General features: G+C 36.9%; 1 protein-coding gene across 13 annotated transcripts in view; it reads left to right on the plus strand.

Annotated features, from left to right (window-relative positions):
• Positions 1 to 20,491, plus strand: part of ADGRL3 (adhesion G protein-coupled receptor L3) — a 770,556-nt gene that overhangs the window by 53,015 nt on the left and 697,050 nt on the right. The window contains exon 2 of one of the 13 annotated variants that reach the window (XM_036335141.1): positions 15,497 to 15,661. The exons of the other annotated variants lie outside the window; for them this stretch is intronic. The gene's annotated coding sequence lies outside the window, so the exon portion shown is untranslated. The remainder of the gene's footprint in view (positions 1 to 15,496; positions 15,662 to 20,491) is intronic. 13 annotated transcript variants of the gene reach the window in all.

Raw genomic sequence — 20,491 nt, forward strand, 5'->3', positions numbered from 1 at the left:
AAACTGAGTTTCTAAGTCTAAGGATGAATGAGAACAGGATGGAATCACATGGTTAACGTTCAAACCCAGTTAAATTTGTAGCGCATCTAGCACTCTGTAGTCTCATATTCTGTAATTTGTATTTTTGGAAAAGCTGAATTTAATGTTTATCTTATTGAAAATTCTAACATTTTTGATTCCCTTTTTTTTAATGTTTGAGACCTTTTATACATACACACTCACACATACACAAAATTAAATTTTAGCATGCATGAAAATTATAAAGCAGCATTTCCCAGCTGAACACAAAAGCATACTGAAAAAGTTTTAATATACATTATACTAAGCTAATGACAAATCTTGGCCATAGTTCTTAGAATCAGTTTCATTGTAAAATGTATTCCATACTTTCACTTCACCTTCTAATATCTTGAATTCTTCAGGATTGAAATAAGGTATTTCTATTAGATCAGTATTCCCAAGTCTATCCTTTGACACATTTGCCCTCCTATGAATAATATCATTATAGTCTGTGATAGATCGCAATGTCAAGAAACTGATCCTGGTCCAATTTTTTACTCTGTTGGATGAAATAGAAATTTCATTTGCTTCCAAATTTTGGAGTGAAGACTAAAGGCAGTTATTTAAAAAAAAAGTTTAAATAATTTTTCATGCTTTCTAATTAGTGCTATTTGTTATTGCTATTTTTAAAATCACTGTACAGGGTGTCCCAAAAATATAAGCACACTTTCAATAATTATTAGTTCCAATGAATTAAATCTGAAAATAAAGAAACATCAAATAAGCTATCAGCTTTAAAGTGTGTATACATTTTTGGGGGACACCTTATATTCCTTTGGTAGCATGTTTATATTTTGTAGGCGAGTGAACCATCTTGTTTAACTTCATAGGCCAGATGAGTGTTTAAAAAGATCCGTGTTTTTTGAATTTGGTATTAGACATACTAACAAGGATAGCACAGCAATACTTGAAAGTAATACTCTTTGAATAAGGAGAGGTGAGTATGTACAAGTTAGGGTTCCCCAAGGTCTTCATTTAGCTACCACTGGCCTGCTTTCCCTGGACTAGAGGCCCGATGCACGAAAATTCATGCAAGGGTAGGCCTTCCTTCCCCTGGCTGCCGGCACCAGCTGCCCTCTGGCACCTGGGACCTGGACTGCGGCACTGGCTTCCATCCAGCACCTGGGACCCTGTCTTCTCTCCTCCAGTTGCCGGCAGGCACCCGAACCCCGGCTGGCTTCCCTCGGGCCTCTCGCAGGCACCTGGGACCCAGGCTGGCTTCATCAGGAAGGACATCCGGAAGGATGCCTGGTCTAATTAGCATATTACCCTTTTATTATGATAGAAGAAACTTTAGGTGTTAGCTTTTCTATCCCACCAAGACTAAATACTAGAAATCCAAAGGGATCTTGCTTGTTAGCACTGAATGGACTCACAGACCAGGTCCCCTGATAAATTGTAGTGTGGGCTCCAGTGAAAAAGTCCTCCTTCTTCTTCCAATAGCAGGGAATCCCCAAATGAGGACATACTTTACTAGACTCCTCTCTACGTATTGCTCTTGAAATATTTAGGACCCACTGTGACCTCCTGTGCTGTGTAAGCATGTGATGTCTATTACATAATCTTAGGGTGGTTCATGGTGCCGGAAGGCAAAGAGTTTGATCGACTCCTCTGGGATATGTGATGCTAGTTTACTTCCCTGATCTCTTTCCTTCCGGGTTGAAGGGCCATACAAATAGTACCTGCCTCCTGATTATTCTGTTTTTTTCAATAACACAATGCACACAAAGTGCTTAGTTCTGTAAGTGCCCAATCACTGTTATTGAAATCAGTTAATTGTCGTCGACACTTCTGAGATGCTGTCTAACCTAGTGAACCAATACACAGAGAGTACTATTCATACTCATCCCTGGTAGCTTTTAAAACAATCACATTAAAGTTTCATTGTAACTTTAACTACCTCAGCAATATATCATCAAAATGAAGTAACTCAGTTTTGGAAGTATAATTAGATACTATTGAATATTGAAAGTGCAATATAAATAGTTTTCCTCAACTTTACATTCTTAAATTCCATATGTAAGGTAGGAAGATACTGATTTGGCCTTTCCCCTCTCTCCACGATTTTAAAGTATTCCCATATATGCCTCATTAGCTCTGAATATCACTTCATAAAAGCTTCTCCATCAGTTGATCTTATCTCAAAACTAATTGATGCTGTATTCCAATAAAATTTTTCACCAGCATCATCTTATTGTCACCATATTTAATTATTATTTTTTTAAAACAAGGCAAATGGCATAATAATTTAATAGAAGACCATCACGTACTTGGTTAGGCCTCTTCCTAAATCTAGGACCTAAGCGAAGCACTTTTCCCACAGCTGAGAGTCTCTGCAGTTCTGTCCTCGCGGTGTCTGTATTGCTCAAAATCGCATTGCCATGGCGAGAGAAGGGAGGAAAACCCAAGTGTTGTCTTCTGCATCTTTCTCTTGTGCTTTTTCTTCTTTTTGCTTTGACTATGTTTATATTCTAAAATACTCACTTTCATTGGAAATCTATGAGATTCTATTATAAAGTGATGTAAATCAATGCAGACTCAAATAGGTTACCAAGATATATGCCAGTGATATATTAGATTTCCTTTTTTTCTACAATTTCAAAAAATCATTATTTTATGATTTGATTTAGAAAACTTTGAATAAGTTCTTGGTATCTAACACTGTGCCAGAGGCTTCAGGGATTCCTAAAGAAGTATAAAACTCTTTCTTACAATCAAGGAACTTCAGATTTTATTGGTGTTTATGAGATGTGTATGATTAAATGTCAAAATATATGACAAACATATGAGATATTAATACCATACGAAGTTGGAGTCAGGTGGGATCAGAATTATTCAGATATTTGAAGCTGGTTTCATAAAATATTAACCTATAAAGACAAGAAACATTTGAAGGCTATTTAATACCTAATAATGGTTTGGTTGCTTAATACTATATGGTTGAGGGATATAATAAAGACGCAAATGAACTTTATAAATTTCAATATCTCCTACCAAAGCATTTATTCAACAGCTGTTCTTAAGAAGAATCATTTCTGTTATTCTTTTCCTTGGGCATTGCTTGATTTACATTTGAGCAATGAAATTACTAAAGACAGTGTAGTAATATAGTTTATGTCATAAATAGAGTGTAAAGGTAAGAACAAAGGCTTGGGTATAGACAATGTGGTTTTGAATTTTATTTTTAATATCTACTACCTTTCTGATTTTGGAAAAGTAATATCACGGAATCTCATTTTTTTTTGCATTCACAAATATGTATTTCAGAGTGGTTGTGAGAAATAGTTAAGGAAAAAGTGCTTAGCAGAGTGTCTGGCATAGAATGCACCTCAGCACGTAAATATTTAACTATGACTTGAATTAAAACACTTGTTTAGGTCCTTTGTATTCTTATGCAACTGAATCTAGTTTCTTCTTCTGTATTAAGAGAAAAATAGCAATTTACTGAGATTGTTTTAAATATTTAAATGATTGGTATTTTGAAATTGGCCATGGTATGTATGTGGCAGTGGTGGGGAATATCTGCCATAAAAATGGACAACTGTGTCCTGCCTGGGTTTGCTCAGTGGGTAGTGCATTGGCCAGAGTCAACTGAATGGCCAAAGGTTCTATCCAGTCAAGGGCATGTACCTCAGTTGCAGGCTCAATCCCCAGCCCCAGGCAAGGCACATGTGAGAGGTAACCAATTGATGTGTCTCTCTCACATTGATGTTTCTCTCTGTCTCTTCTCTTTCCTTCCACTCTCTCTAAAAATCAAAGGAAAAAATATCTTCGGGTGAGGATTAACAACAACAAAAAGAACAAACATTACAAATCAGGGATCTTTATTCTTTCAAGAGCTGGTTTTTTAAGCTTAGTGCTAAATAACAGAATAAAGAATAAAGAATATCAGTAAAGTATGATACAAAGCATAACACAGTGTTTCAATGTAGTGTTTACAAGGACACTGGAACCAGCCAGGGAGGTCAAGGAGAGCATCTCCTTTGAAAAGAAGTAACATATAAATTGAGTTCTAAACACTAGGATTTAACAAGCAGAGTGAGAGGACAAAAGTATTTGTGGCAGAAAGAAGCATGTGCAGGGAATTGTTCTTCCAAACAACCGCATTAGTTCAATGGGGCTAGATCTTAGACTTCTATGGCAGGTAGAGATGCGAGGAGAAGATGAAGTTGAAGAGGTAAAACAGATCAGGGAAAGGCTTTGCAAGCTGTGATTAGAAGCTCTGACTTCCAGCAATCCACATTGAAGGAATCAAGACTTGTATATGATAATCATTTTAATATGCAACGGTCATAAATTATTTTTATTTTTTAGCAGTGCCGTAGATTCTGGGAAATCTGTGGCCATTAATATGTTTGTGGTGTGGTCAGTCTGCTCTCTATAACTATGTAATTAATGATAATACTTTTTTAATGCAGTGTGTGTATTATTTTTAAATAAAATTCTTTGTGAAATTCAGTATGCTGAGTATCTGAATTCTGCCTGATAATAATAACTCTTAAAATTAGAAAAGGAAGTTAGTTTGACATAACTTTCCTAGGAATTACCTTTTTCTTCTGTAAGGGCAAATTCTGTTTTATAGTTATTTCAGTTTTATTGCCAGGAAGAACCATTAATCTCACAATTATTTCTAATCTCCCTTGAAAACATTTTTTGCAATGTGTGTTTTCACATTCTCTGAACAATACATTAGTGATCACCACTGTCAGATCTCTGACTAATCTGGGCTGCTTCTTGCTGGAGCCAACATCCTGAACTTGTTTAACATACCTCCCTCGGTTTCTTCCCATCATCTTTATTTTGGACCCTGGGTTCCTATCATGTTTGTAGTCAATAGTAAGAACATTTGCCTTGATTGAGAAAAGAGAAGGAAAATGGGAGTTGAGGACTCTGTCTCCTCTCTCTAATTTTGTTCTAATTTATGCAATGTCACCTCCTCACCAAGAACCATAGACTCTTACCTTCTTTATTTTGAATAAAGAGAAATCAGTTCATTATTTTTTGTCCTGTGATGTACTACCACAACTCATCAAAACTGCTATAACTCAACCACAAAAGGTTATGTATTTTAAAATATTTCTGACAAACTAGCAGCACCTCAGGCCTCATGTAGTGAAAGGGAACATTTATAAATAGTGCACAGATATGTACATATGTATTTATAGATGAGTTTAGACTCCAGTGCAAAGGTGAAAAGTTTCATATGTGATAATTCTGAAAATTGTTGAATGCAGTCTTGATAGACTCTGTCAGGAGGATAATAGATAGCTACATTAAAAAAGTTAGATAAATGTATAATCATTGCAGAAACATTTAATCATTAATTTGCTCTATGATGTATTAGTTTCTAAATGCAGTGTATACCGTTTCATTAACATTATTAAATAAAAATAATTGGGATGAGATTTATAATATGTAAAATATTATTTAATAGGAATTGAGGTTTGTAGTAAAGGTAGCCTTGATGTTCCCAGAAAGAAGGCATCTAAAATAATGTGTTAATTCACTGGCATTTTTTTAAATGGGCTCTTCCTTATGATGATTGGGGTTTAATATTTTTAATATTATCTGTAGTTGAATATAAATTATTAAGCAGCTTTCTTTATATATAGTACATTAAAAAAAACCTGGAAATGTCTGATGTGTATTAATTTTTATGTATAATTTTAGACCTTAATTTTGTAGGAAGAATAAATACTTCTAAATGTTTCCCATTTGGATGGAATGTCTGTCTACTGTGAGGTGCTAGAAAAAGACTTAAATGGTATGTGATGTACCAGTCATCTAATGAGGCATTCAGGGCGATGTGATTATGACTATGATTGTGACATTTCAAGTTCTGTCTGTCAAAACTGTGGGCACTTGTTTCTCAAATAATTTAAAAAAATTTCCAGATCCAGGAAGACGTAAGTACTGAAGTAGAAGTAACTAGCCAATAGCAGATGTAATGTAGATGTAGAGAGCTTCATGGTTGTGGGTAAAATAGGTGGTGTTGATTTATACATTTAGGGCAGATTTTAAAATTTGTTCCAGATTAATTTTAAATTTCTTTGAAATAAATGGAAATCATTTTGAGATAAACTTGTTGGTATCCTTGATTATTTTATGTGGTGTCTGCATAAAAGAAGAAACAAGTAGATTTCAGGAAGTTTCCATAATAGTCTCAGATGCAAACTGTCCAATATTCTGAATTACTGCTCCATAAATAATTGTGGTTGGTTTCTAACTTTGATTTTATTCAATCCAATAACAAGTATTGCTCTGTAGATAATTGTTGATGGTTGCAGACACTGATTTCATTCAATTAAGCTGGTAACCTTTTTAAGAAACTGCCTGGGAGAAAGCCAAGAATTCCAGTCAACTGATTTCTAGGGGAACTGAATTGAATTTGTCTTAGCCTAGAAAATGTTCCATGTAGGCCACAGCTGTGTTAATTAACCTTTTCTTTAAACTACCCTCTCTACACAGAACTCCAAGTGGGCAAACATTGCAAAAGACCATGTTATTTGGATTCAGATTTTACTCAGAAAAATTATAAAGTTGGAAAGACATTATAAAATACTAGAGGCCTGGTGCATGAAATTCGTGCAGGGGACTGGGCCCTTGCAGCCCTCGCTGCCTCCCAGCCCCACGGCCCTGGTTGCCTCATGGCCCTGCCCACTGGTCATTCCGGAAGGTCGTTCCAGAAGGTTGTTCTGCTGTCTGGTCTAATTAACATATTAGCTCTTTATTATATAGGATGTTTGAGACATATAGTAAGAGTATGAAGGATGTTGTCTTTCTAAATCACATTAAAATTCAGATCCTCTCTCCCTTTCCTAAAATCACTATTGTGTGTATTCAACAAAGATAAAACCAGAGTGTTTTATACAAAGGTTTGCTTTCTTTATGTCACATTATAAATCCATACTGCTATATATTGTGCTTGCAAGATTATTCAGAAACTTGATCAAACATAGTTTTTTCTAATGAAATGATTTTTCCTAATTAAATGAAGATTATCAGACTAGAATGATTGACGTATGACCAATACTTTTAGCACTGAAATTGGGTTGTTTACCTTTTGTGCTCTCCAGAATGGGAAAGGGAAAAACACAGTGTGTTTAAAGTATACATTATGTCTGGGGAAAAAATGTTTCCTTCAGTAAACAAAACTTTCTGAGCAAGTAACCAATACAAGCTAAGAATGCCAATGTCGCAGGTCTCCCTAACCAGGTGTGTCAATAAAAGGCATCTATGTGTCATGGCTACAGCCAGTCATCTGCAAAGTTGTTTTTTTGATCAGGCTAGTAAGAGGCAAGAAAGTATTAGTGGACTTTCACAACCATCCTTCTCAACCTGGGAAAGATAGAAAGACAAAATGATAAACTCTTCAAAATATGCTCATTTAATGAGCAGTAGTAGATACCATCTTCATATACAGAATATTTGAGCTACTTTTGTTAATTGCATCAACTTGATTAATATTTGTATATTTCTGGGAAATTAAAATCTACCTAAGAAAAACTTGCTAAAAACCATCCGTGTGACATTGCTACAGATAACTGGGTTTTAATATGTGGAACTTCATTATCTGTTGATGACCTTAACTCATCATGTTCACAATTCAAAAAATTATTTCCGAGGTGGTTTGAGGGACTGACTTTTCCCCAGCACAAGGGCGGGGTTGGCATATGCCTTAAGATTCTAGGCTGTACCTTCTGGTTTTATGTTCACTCCATGCTAGCAGCGGTTACTTCCTATTCCCTTGGGCTAAACCAAAGGAGAGTAGTTAATAAGGTGGCTTTGAACAGTGGCACAAGAATGGAACAGGTATACCTTGTGTTGTAAATAACCCCAGTTCTGTGGGCAAAAGCTCTAATGTAAGATGAAAAAGTGTGTAACATCAGGGTTTTGTTAGGAAGGAAAAAGTGAGATAATTGGCTAAAATGGAAAAGTCTTGAAATGTACTAGCCTTGAACAATGATGAAAAGTGCTGAATCAAACTGGCTTTTGAATCAAAGCAATATAACATACTGTGGAGGTCAGTCCAGTAAGTGAAAGGTCCTGGCACACATAGTAGGATAATAGAAAAAAATAACTTCAAGCTAAGATTTTTGATCTTCAATGCAATTTCATTCAAAGTTAAGAAAGATTAACCTAAAAATGATCTTCAAAATATGCATTTTGAAATTTATCTTTTTTCAAGTCCTTGCAGAAATGTATATATCCATGCACACAGATGTTTTGGAAAAATTATCCACAGTAGTGTCAACTTAATCAGGAATTCTGACCTATTAACTTTTGAAATTTATATATTTTAAATATATATATATATAATATATTTATTTATTGATTTTAGAGTGAGGAAGGGAGAGGGAGAAGGAGAGGGAGAGGGAGAGGGCGAGGGAGAGGGAGAGAGAGAGAGAGAGAAACACCAATGATGAGAATCATTGATCTGCTGCCTCCTGCATGCCCCACATTAGGGATTGAGTCTGCAACCTGGACATGTGCCCCAACCGGGAATTGAACCGTGACCTCCTGGTTCATAGGTCAAAGCTCAGCCACTGAGCCACGCAGGCCGGGCTGAAATTCACATCTTTTTAGTTTTGCTACAATTCTAGAATTTTATGAAGGCAGTTACAATTTGATAACAAACTCACTGGTAATTTGGACCATTTCGAGTTAGATGCCTATTTTTTTTTAGTGAGTCTAAAATGGTTCCATTTCCAGAGAGGTTTCCAGGGCTCCCTCTTTCAGCGGACATTGCACAACTATATCTGTCCCTGGACTCAGTTCTTCGTTATATGGTCTTTTTGGCTTGGGACTACTTTAGACAGAGCTTTGTTTTCTAGGCTTTTTCTGTGCTTCACTACTATATTACCTTTTGAATGCATTTAGTTATACTTTAGAAAGATTAAATTGTGCTCATACTCTTCATACGGCAGAATATAGTGCTGATTCTTTTATTGGGGGAATGCTTTTTTTTTGAGAATAGGGATTCTAGACTCTTGAGAGCATGCCATTGAATTTTAACATTCTTTCTATTGGCAAAAGACATTTGTCAAATATTGTTTTGATTCTCTAAATCTTATTGGATATTTTTGGACAATTTGTGGACAGGGGATTTTCTGCAGTGTCTTCCACATTAAGATTTGTGGTACATACATTTTTATAGATTGTTATTAAAAATAAGAATAAGAATTTTGAGGAAGTAATTTTTATAAATAGTCATTTAGGATTCAATGCTTATTTTTAAGAATTAAAATGGTTTTATGTGTAAGAAAAACTCATCATTACCAAAAAAAAATTTACAACTGACTCAAACATCATTTTGGTCAAAATTAGAGTAGTCCAGTAATTAAAGTAAACCATGTTCATAGGAACATTACTGAAGTAAGATAGTGGAGAGTTAGTGTTCACAATTATATTTTCAGTAAAGAAAATGTGCTGGACTATTGCTAATGAATTTTAATTTAGTTTTGAATAGTATTTTTGCAAATATTTTGTAATTTTTCGGTATTATATTTTATAAGTATTACTAGAGGCCCAGTGCACAAATTTGTGCACGGGTAGGGTCCGGGTGTGGGGAGGGGCTGCTGGCGGTTGGCGGGCCAGCCCTGCCCCCTGGTCAAACTCCTGGTCCAGGGGACAATTTGCATATATTAGGCTTTTATTATATAGGATAATACTGAGCTTAATAATTTTGATGTATTTTATACCATATTTTAAAATGTATTTAAGAGATTTAAGCAAACTTTAACAAGTTGTATAAATGAATGCAGTTAAATTTATAGTTTTAAAATGACTCCTTTAACTCCAGAATATATTTATAACTTTGGAATATATTTATAACTTTCTCTTAAAATGAAATAAGTATCTCATCTAATAAATTACTGGCATGTGATATTTAAGAAGCATCAATTAGAATTTTAAAGATATTTGCCATGTGACTTATTCACGCAGCTGCAGCTTAGCCTGAGTAAAATTCTCTGTCCCCTTGTGCTCTCCCCGCAACCCCCGCTAGATTGATATGTTTTAAGTAAGAGTCACATACAGAGAGTACATAGGACACCAGTGTGTCATCACTGATCTTGGAGACTGGCCAACCTGCAGACACCTTCCCACTTCTCACTGCTACGCCAGCCCTGGGGACTGGAGAAGGCCCAGGTTGATTAATTTGTACCTGGTGCCAGTATTCTTATCCTTATTTTGATTTTAGCTTACCCAAAAAGCTACCTTCAGTGTTCCAGCACAGACTTGACAGAACACTTAGCATGACTTGATATTATAAGTTTGGCCAATAAAGATGTTATTCCACTTCTAATGTCATGGTTCAGTCAGAGTTAAAACAGAGATGCCTTCTTTTCTCCTTCCCTCTCTCTCAGGTACTGCCTCATAAAACCTTTATGCCACTCGATTAAAATGCAAGCTGAATCTCTATTTCAGAGAAAGCAACATCTGCCTTAAATTGGAATAGGGTATGGAGCATTTTAGTTGTCTTCCGTTTCCTATGTCAATATTTTGATTAAAGTTTTGTAATTACACAGTGAGTAGTACTAATGTACCTACAAGGAGGTATTGAAGTGCTTTTAAAAGCACAAAATCCTAATCCAGTGAATTTTGTGGAAGAATGTGGACATCCTCTTAGTCCAAAATCTTGGTGAGGAAAATTGATTACTGACCTTTAAATTCATGAATGCATATAATTATGAGATTGGCCTTCATGCAATTTTTTGTGATCTCATGTAAATGTATGATTGATTTTCTAAAACATATGGATTCGCTTTTTAGAGAGTCCCTAAGATGTGTTTTGCTTTTCTTATGAGTTCAGTTTATTAACTGATCAAATAGAGGTAGTTAAGGGAAAGAAATTATGTCTCCCTAAGTTAATATTGCTTCAGTTCTCTTGAAAGTTATTTGTACTTGGAGTGGGCAGGTTCTTAGTGTAAAAATCACAGGCTTAATATTCCAATTTTGAAACAATTGGCATTTTTCTCTACTGAATTTATTTTTTTTCTCTATGTACATGCAGAATATGAGTATAAACTTCATCTCCAGAATAATTTTCCTGTTTACTAGTTGATTAATCTGACCAAATCTACATCTCTGTACTATCAGTTGTGTTTTGGCCAAGGATCTAATAAAATGTATATGTCTTTATTGTACTCAGCCTTTTTTTAAAGGTAAATTCTAAGGAAGTGTAAGGAAGATACTAATGTATCTTAATTTCCTATAAAAATGCTCTATGAAATATTTAACATCAAGTTTCTTGCATGCCTTTTCAGTGCTAATAACCTCCTCTAAAGAGAAAGAAATTTCCTTCCTTTTCATTTTATTCCAGTTGTGTGTGTCATATTAAAATGTGACGTGCATTTGGAAAAAGAGATTCTGTAAAATTAAATGTTAATGCTGTAATACATCATTTATTAATTGGGCAAGATAATTTCTTGAGAAACATTGATACTATGCTATAGTAAGTATATGATCGAGTTTCTCACATGGCGAAACTATATTAATTCTTTAAAACTAAGGACGTTTATTTGGAGAGCAATCTTGGGAAAATGAATACTTTCAACTTATTCTTTACATGCCCTTTCTACTAAGAACTTTAGGAAGTGAATGGTAAGTGATAGTCTATCCACTGTTTCTTAGGCATTCAGATAGTAACTTGTTCAATTAAAAATTCTTGTTAGGTCAGACATAATGGATTCTTGTTGTTACTTTAGTATTTATTCAATGAAAGGGATCAATATTTTTGGCCCTAAGGGAGCCACACTGATAAGAGACTGTAGTAAGTCTCTCTGTTCATTATAAACTTCTGGCTGGCAGGTGCAGTGTCTGCTGTATGACTAATTTTAATTATAACATCAATGGGGAATGAGAGTTCAGACATTTTTTTCTCCCTTTTTAATAGCACATATGCTTTGTCAGTGCATTTTACATTCTCTTCCCTCTTCTCTTGTGTGTGCTCCTTCCAGAAAGAGAAATTTGAGAACTATAGGCCTGATTTTGAGAAATTTAACTGTCATGAATTTCAACTCTGTACAGAGCCCATTTGTTTCCAATTTGAATAGATTAAATCTTACCGTAGTGCTCTACAGACTGGTTGTACCAAATAGGTAGAGAAATAATCTTTCTTCCTTATTATAGGCAGATTTGCCAACTTTGAATGTATCTTGTGTTTAAATATAATGAAACTGATTTGTGATTTTTCAGAAACATGGCATTAAATAAAGCCATCATAAAATCTATTTTGCTTTTCTGCTTCAAGCACTTTCCAAATCTGGCCTAATGCTGTATTCAAGTAATAATGTCATTTGCAGAATAAGCTGTCAGATTTGACTACCTCTAAATTTGGCTAGAACCATTATTTAAAAAATTAAACCAACAATGCAAGTAAGTTCCTGTCATTCCCCAGCAAAACTTGCTCAGACCATCACATTTAATCTAATAGATGATTTATTAACTTGCCATTTAATTCATCTAAGTAAAAGATTTAAGTGAGATCATCAATTTGAGAGCTGGCAGGAGCCTTTACAAATCATTTAGTTCTGCTCCCATGTTTTACAGATGGAGAAACTGAGACGAAGAGAAATTGAGTGGCAAGGATAAATTTATAAAAATCAAAATGTTGCCAGAAATTTAGTTCCCCTGACTTTCGGTTTTCTTTTCAAAAATATAATGTCAAAGAGATTTGTTACTGTTTATAAGAAACAGTAATTGTTTAAAATTTATGTAAACCAATTTGTTTTCAGACCAAAATTTACTTAGAATGATCACAGTACAAATAATGCAAACCTGTGGAGTTTGCAAGAACAATCACATTTAAAGGTCAGAATATATAAAGGTTAAATATTAGGAGCCCAGAAATAGTAGATATAGCCTCTAAGCCTACATGTAAAATGTAGGCTTCTGATTGCACGGATACTATTTACTTCTATAGTTTTTTTAAAACAAAGCCATAAAGATTAAAGTACTTACAGAATGTTGTTGCATGACTGATTAAATTCCACGGGGGGGGGACGGACGGTGGGACTTTAAGAGCATTTTACATGTGATTAGCACCAATATTTTCACACTGGAATCATATTGTTAGTACTAGAGGCCCAGTGCAAGAAATTGGTGCATGGGGGCAGGGGATTTCTCAGCCAGGCCTGTGCCCTCAGGGGATGTCTGACTGCTGATTTAAGCCTGATCCCCGGCAGCTGGACATCCCTCTCATAATCCGGGACGCTGCATGCACCAGTAACCATACTTTTCATACAGGTGAAAGGCATCTTGCTGTTGTATGGGCAGCTACATTTTTTTCCCCTGATTATAAAAAGTAGTGCATAACATGATCCTTCTGAGGCAGAAGTACCATTTCCCCCATCTTATGGGTGGAAAAACTGAAGCAGAGAGAAGTTAAGTCATTGGCTTTGTCACACAGTTATAAGTGTCAGAATCAGGGCTGACCACAAAATGTGCAAGCCAGAGTCCACGCATGTCATCACTGCATCATCCCGTGTTTTCAGTGTTAGAGTAGCCTTGCCAGGTTTTAATTTTTAAATCGAAGAGTCTGTTCCCAATATATAGGGTAGGGTCTCTAGGCATGGCTGGTGATCAGGGCTGATCTGTGGGGCGACTGGTGGGTGGGGCGATCAGGGGGCCCCACTGGCACCTGCCTTGGCTGGTGGCCTGGTGCTGCCCGCTGGCTGTTCCTACCCCTCGATCACTGCTGCTGGTCGCCTCCCTCTCAGGGGGCAGGTGCTCAACTCCTGCATTGAATGTCTGCCCCCTGGTGGTCAGTGTACATCATAGCAACCGGGTCGTTCCACCGTTTGGTCGATTTGCATATTAGGGTTTTATTATATAGGATGACTTTTCAGGCAGTATTGCTAATGAGAAAAACAATCTGTTTACCTGAGATTAGACATTCTTGGCCACATCTATCTGCCTAATCAGGGTGGTCCTGAGCATCACAGGAAAGTAGGTTAGACTTGGTAACACTGGGTCAGAGGAAAGAAGATTCAATGCAAAGGCAGTTGGAGTGGTTGTCAGGAAATTAATGTTAATAAGAAACATATTTTTACTATTGCTTCAAGTTGACAGATGAAATGTAAGAGTGGCCAAGACATGCAGGATATCCAAAACACCTGCTATTTATAATAGGTAATACATACATTAAGAAAACACAGCATTTCCTTAAATATGGAGTCTGATGCTTGCTATGCCAGAAACACCTGATTTTATTTTTATGACTTTTCTAATCAATGCCTTCACTGACCATAGTTAGATCAAGACTTAACTTGGGCCGAAACCGGTTTGTCTCAGTGGATAGAGCGTCGGCCTGCGGACTGAAAGGCCCCAGGTTCGATTCCGGTCAAGGGCATGTACCTGGGTTGCGGGCACATCCCCAGTAGGAGATGTGCATGAGGCAGCTGATCGATGTTTCTCTCTCATCGATGTTTCTAACTATCTCTCTCCCTTCCTCTCTGTAAAAAATCAATAAAATATATTTTAAAAAAAAAGACTTGGAAGATATGATGCTGGTGGCTTCTAAATTCTTTTTATATCATGCATGGCAATATTTCTTTGGTACATTTCTTCCTAGAAAACTAACTCATAATAAACTGAGGAAACCTGTGGGTATAGGAAACAGCAAAAAAGCCATGACAGTAATTGAGTATCTCTTATATGAGAGGAATATTAGAGAATACTCCATTAGGAATATTAGAGTATCTTTTATATGAGAGGAATATTCTTTTTCTAAGAAACTGCTGAAGGTAACTGTTAGTGTCCCTTTTCTATAAAATTAACACTCAGGGAATACAGTGAAGAAGTAGTAGAACCAGAATTCAAATCCAGGGTCTTAGGATCCAAGTCAGGACTGTAAACTCGTGTCTTTAGGCAACAAGAATAGACAGTAAAATTGTGAAATTGCAGTGGGCTGTAAATATTTGCTTTTCACTGTTGCATTGCATTGGATATCTAAGGCCGTGCTCTTCAGTATTTGACAGCATCAAATATTACCCAATTTTTCAGACATATCTCACAGGAGGGTACGCGGTGGCATTAAGAAATACAGAATGTGGGCAAAAGTGGGTTTCCAGTTGTGATTACGCAAAAACAGTTTATTCTCGTGGGATCATTTAATAATTATTGTATTATTTCCCATATGACAGACTGTCAACCTACTTTTGACCCACCCTGTACAGTTACCCTAGAGCTTTTGGTGGCTCAAAGTAATAATTTTGTTCAAGACTTCAGTATTTCAGATCTTAAAATAAATGGGAAAAACTTACTAAACAAAATCTGCCTTATGTGCATAGTACTTTTATGTACACATCAGTGTGAAGTGGGTGTTTTATAAAATTGAATTTTGCGGCATTTAAGGAAAAGAAATACAGGGCGGAAGGCAGAACTGGGTAAGGAAACTAGAGAGCCCACTCCTCTCCTGGTCTCATTACTAAAGGCAGCCTGCCGTGCCCCAGAGCTCGCTGATCTACGGAACAGTTTTCACTGCTTCGGAGCTTCGGATTGTTCAGAAGCGGCATTCGTGGCCAGCCCAGGATTAATGTGTAAGTGACCTTTCTCAGAACTGGGACAGAAGATAACGTCACTTATCATGGAAGAGGAGGTAGGTTTTTAGGTGTCACCAATGTCTCTTGCTTCTGAGTCAAATGGTAGCACAGTTTCCTTCCCATAGATATTTATTCCCATTAGAGGATGGATGGGTGATACGTAGTTCCACCTCATTCTAGATTCTTGCTGTTCATTTGTGTAATGCTTATTAATACAAAGTCAGAGGAAAGAAAAGGATGTGTCCAATTCACAAAGAACCCTTTAGTGTATATTAAATTTACCATGAGTGGTGAATATATATTGTTTGTTTAATGCTTGATCTATCTGAGGTCTTTAGAGAAGGGAATGAATTCATAGTCAACGCCATGCAATTTGGATATTTGAGAATTATTTAGAACATCTGATTTCTCTAAGTAATGCTTCTTATGGAACACTAAGACTACTTTTGCATATAAATAAGACATTATGCTGAAGCAGAGCTACAAACTTTTTAAAAAAAAGATGTGACCTATGATACTGAGTTTCTAAGTTTTGTATGTCCATTTTTTTTTGTATTTGAGTGACATTTAAAATATTAATGAAAAAATATATCTTCTGAAATATAGTTTGTTCAGAAAAAATAAGCCAAAAAAGTGAACCTCAAGAATAGGATACTATCTTACGTTTTTCAAGTGAAATGCAAATTAATTTATTGGTAAGAATAATGTTGCATTCACTTATATAAATCAAGTATCTGTGCAAACCCTGTCTTCTACATAAGGAGGAGTATAGGGCGGATTCTACTTTTTGAGTATCCTCTTTAAACGGGAAATGCAGTCATGATTTGTATTAGGTGGAAATGCCCCAGGTTAACCTTTCCTCAGACAGCGTGGGATAGATTGCTAGCGAGGATACTGCCGTGGCTGCTGCAGAGACACCATGGCATTGCTAACTAAAACCAACACGAATTTCCGCTGTTTGTAGTGGCATGAGTAATATTTAGAATGAAAAGCATGTTTTGAATGGCCATAATTGTCAACAATATTTAATTTATTTTGATAATTTGTGAGGAGAGAATCTTCATTGAAAGTAAAATTTTGGGAGATTCTGTATTGTCAAATGCCCATTGAAGAGCATTCAGATTGCAGTAAAGGACTGTATACTCCACATAGTAGCAATCGAAGGTAATGAAGTTGTGTTAAGCTCTTCTGTGGCATTCTCGAGTTGTGTAGTTTATAATACCATGGATTCTAATGTCAGTTGGCCGGGATTAGCTTCCTTTCTCTGCTTGTAGCTATAGGATTGGGCTAAGTTAGTTATAGTGTCTAAGTCTCAATATCCTCATCAGTAAACAGGGGATGATAAAAAGCTACTTATTTTTGTTTTCTGTTATTTTGTTCATTTGTTTGTATTGGGTATGGAATGAGAAAGTGCATGTAAATGCTTAAGACAATTTCTGGCATGAGTGTTTCCTCACTTAAAAAAAAATTATCTTTATTGTTGAAAGTATTACAGATGTCACTCTTGTCCCCATTGAGCCCCTTCACCTTGCCCCGCCTCCCCGCCTACTGCACTATTATCTGTGTCCATGGGTTATGCATATATTCATATACGTTCTTTGGTTAATCTCTTTCCACCTCCCCCCATTTCCCTTCCCTCTGAGATTCATCAGTCTGTTCCATGCTTCCATGTCTCTGAGAACCCTAGTACCCTGCTCATTGGAATGCAGACTGTGGCAGCCACTGGCAGCCACTAATATATCCTAAGAATCCCAAAACACCAATCAGAAAGATGGTATGCAGCCCTATGTCCATAACAGCACAATTTACCATAGCCAAGATCTGGAAACAGCCTTCAGTGCCCATCAGTAGATAAGTAGATAAAAAAAAAAAAGCTGTGGTATATTTACACGGTGAAATACTACGCAGCATTAAAATAGAAGGATCCCTTACCCTTTGTGACAGCATGGAGGGACCTGGAGAGTATTATGCTCAGTGAGATAAGCCATTCAGAGAAAGACAAGTATCACATGATCTCACATGTGGAATCTAATGAACAGAGTAAACTGCTGGACAAAATAGATCCTCACTTAGTTTTGAAGCTGCTGTTGTTTCTAACAAAGAGAAGGAACACATATTGGCTCACTCAGGACCAGATTTTAGTTTACCGGGTTGAATTTATTTGATGTGGAAAAGAAAGTAAATATTTAAATAGGACCGCTGTTACTAGTCTGAAGCTCTCTTTTCCTAAATAGGTCATTTGAAGGAGACTCTGCAGTATATTGGCCTCTGCAGCTGGCAGAGAGATGAGTTGCTGTCCTCTCCTGGGTGTGGAGAGAGCTCGCCCAGTGCCCTCGACTCCCTGTGAGTGGCAGTCGCCACCCGTTCCCCACATGTGCCCATCTACCCACCGTTTCTGCAGAGTCATGTAGAGGTGCCCTGTGCTCAATGAAAAATAGGCTCATGTGGAAAGGCCTGTGGCATGGGCTGTGGCATTGAATCGCTACCATCTGTTTCTTAGCAGATGTTAAAAGACAAAGAAAAAAGAAGGAGTGGCATTAGAAAATGGAGCCTCGTTTTATAGAAGCTGTGGTAAAAGTCTTGTTTATAACCTCCACCCCCGCCTTCCAACATGTGGCATATGAGAGGGAAATGGCTTCCACACTCACTCCTTCAAATTTACCAACTCCCAGCTGCCTATTATACAAACATTTAGAGGTTTTAATGAATACTTTCTCTGTTCACTAATGTCTGTCCCCCCAAAAGGGAATTTGTGGTACAAGTCTTAATGGCGCTTTGATATTTACCTAATCTATATTTTAACAAGTATTTTAAAAATATTTCTTCCCACAGTTATATTTATTCCTAAGCCTAAAGAATGCCGTTTGAGGAGAAATCGACATAATAAATATTAATCATTTGAAAAGTTTTGGAAAATCGGACTTGTTTTCAGAATAATAGGAAAATCTATTGTTTTCAGCCATCTTTTTATCATAAAGGATGCTAAAATGACCTTCTTTTTATTAAAAGGTGAATCTGGCTGCAACACAATGAACGAGCACAGAATTAAGAAACCTTAAAGTGCGCACGTAGCAGTATTGGGGGAAGAAGATGCGGCAATTTGCATAGCTTTGGCAAGAAAAAGTTAGCTAAAGTGTGGAAGTCTGACAGATAGTTGATGACAGAGTCCTGGCATATGTAGATTTTTCCTACCTTTCATCATGAAGAACCCCTAAGAGTTTAAGTAACAAATATAAAAATGATAAATGTTAACATTATTATAGAAGCCACAGGAGTGATTGCCATCTCCAGTATGAAATTGAGGCGTTCCAAATTGTATCCCATTAGTGGAAGACAAGAAGAGAAGAAACTTGTTATGAGCTTTAAATTAAGTGGGCCCAGAATTACAAATATCTAAGTCTCCATGACACTGAATTTCCATGAGGGCATAACTATCTGTGCTTTATTTAGCAACTTAAACCCTTATATCTAGAACTCCTCAGTAAATGTCTTGAACGAAAACTGTATTTACTAGAATGCAGTGGTGGATTTACAAGTGACATGGGTAGGGTTCATACTATGTCCTCTCTGCCGGGTTCTTTGGCTGTCCAAGGCAGAGTGCTAGTCAGTAACTGGGCGTGTAGAAACCTGCTCTGGGCTTTTCTAGTAACCGGTTTTGTGGCCTTGGGCAAGTCACGTTCTTTTTTCTGGGCTTCATTCTCCTTTTTGGAAAACAGTGGCCTGGAGTTACAACTGAGGGTGCACTTTTAGCCGTAAACTTTATAAAGAGGATAGAGTGAACCTGCCGTACTGTTCCCAGGTGCTACATATTGTCAATAGAGCTGGGACAAAGTGATTCCTCTGTTGCCTGCTGCACTATTTAGCCCTGCACTTCACTTCCTTGTATGATCAGATAACTATCAGATAACTACCCTCAGAAAATTGTAAGTTTATCTGAGGGTAGGATCTTGCCTTATCAGCTTGGAATGGCATCTGTCATGCTTTCTATACTGGAGGAAACACTTTCTTTAGTAACAGCAAAAAAGTAGCTTTTATTAATAACCACGTTTCTAAGGACACCTGACTGCTGTGGCAGCTGAAGGGTACTTGCTTCTGTTCTGATAGGATGTGCATGCAAGAGTTCATGTTGACTAGGGGTTGATTGTCCTGACACTGTTATCCCAAGGGAAGCACTGGTTCTTCTATTTCTCCAGGAACTCAGCATGCCCTGCATGATCTCTCTAGTCTGCAAAGCTCCTCTGTCAGGGTTCTATACAGATTTGAACTGGATCACAATAGAGGAACGTGTGAGTCCTCATGCACCATAGCCCTCACCGTGGCTTCTCCCCAGCCTCTTGACTCATCTACATAACCTGCCTTGCTCCTGCAGGCCCTTGAGTGTGAACTGCGTCCAGACAGATCAGACTGCATTTGGTTGCTTACCTATCTAAAATAAAAGTGATGTCTGCTGGCCTCGGGGGAGACCCTGTTTGAACCTACTTATGTTCTTAAAAATAGAAGTAGAAAACAAAATAAAGGTGAAAGAAGTAGACATTTGGAAGTCTACATTTTTCTTTTAAGCATTACAGCTGAGACTGTAACACAGGTCAAAGGCAGGTGTTAGGGAAAAGACAATAAGCTGGCATTGGAGTTCATGATATGAGTGGGGGCCAAAAGCGGAAAGATGGAGATTTATTCTGCAAAATGAGGTGTAGGTGCCTGAGTGCAAAGACTGTTTGACAAAAGAAGTTGATTTTCCTATTCAGCAAACCAGTGCATTTAAATAAAGGTCATGCTGCTTGGCAGAAAAGAATATATATTTATGGCATCTTCAAAATGTTGCTTTCTACAACAAAGAGGGCTCTTACCTCATTGTAACTGCAGAGCTTTCCTGACTAACCCCACTA

The sequence above is a fragment of the Myotis myotis genome, unplaced genomic scaffold (assembly GCF_014108235.1).
Source record: "Myotis myotis isolate mMyoMyo1 unplaced genomic scaffold, mMyoMyo1.p scaffold_m19_p_1, whole genome shotgun sequence".
Taxonomy (NCBI): Eukaryota; Metazoa; Chordata; class Mammalia; order Chiroptera; family Vespertilionidae; genus Myotis; species Myotis myotis.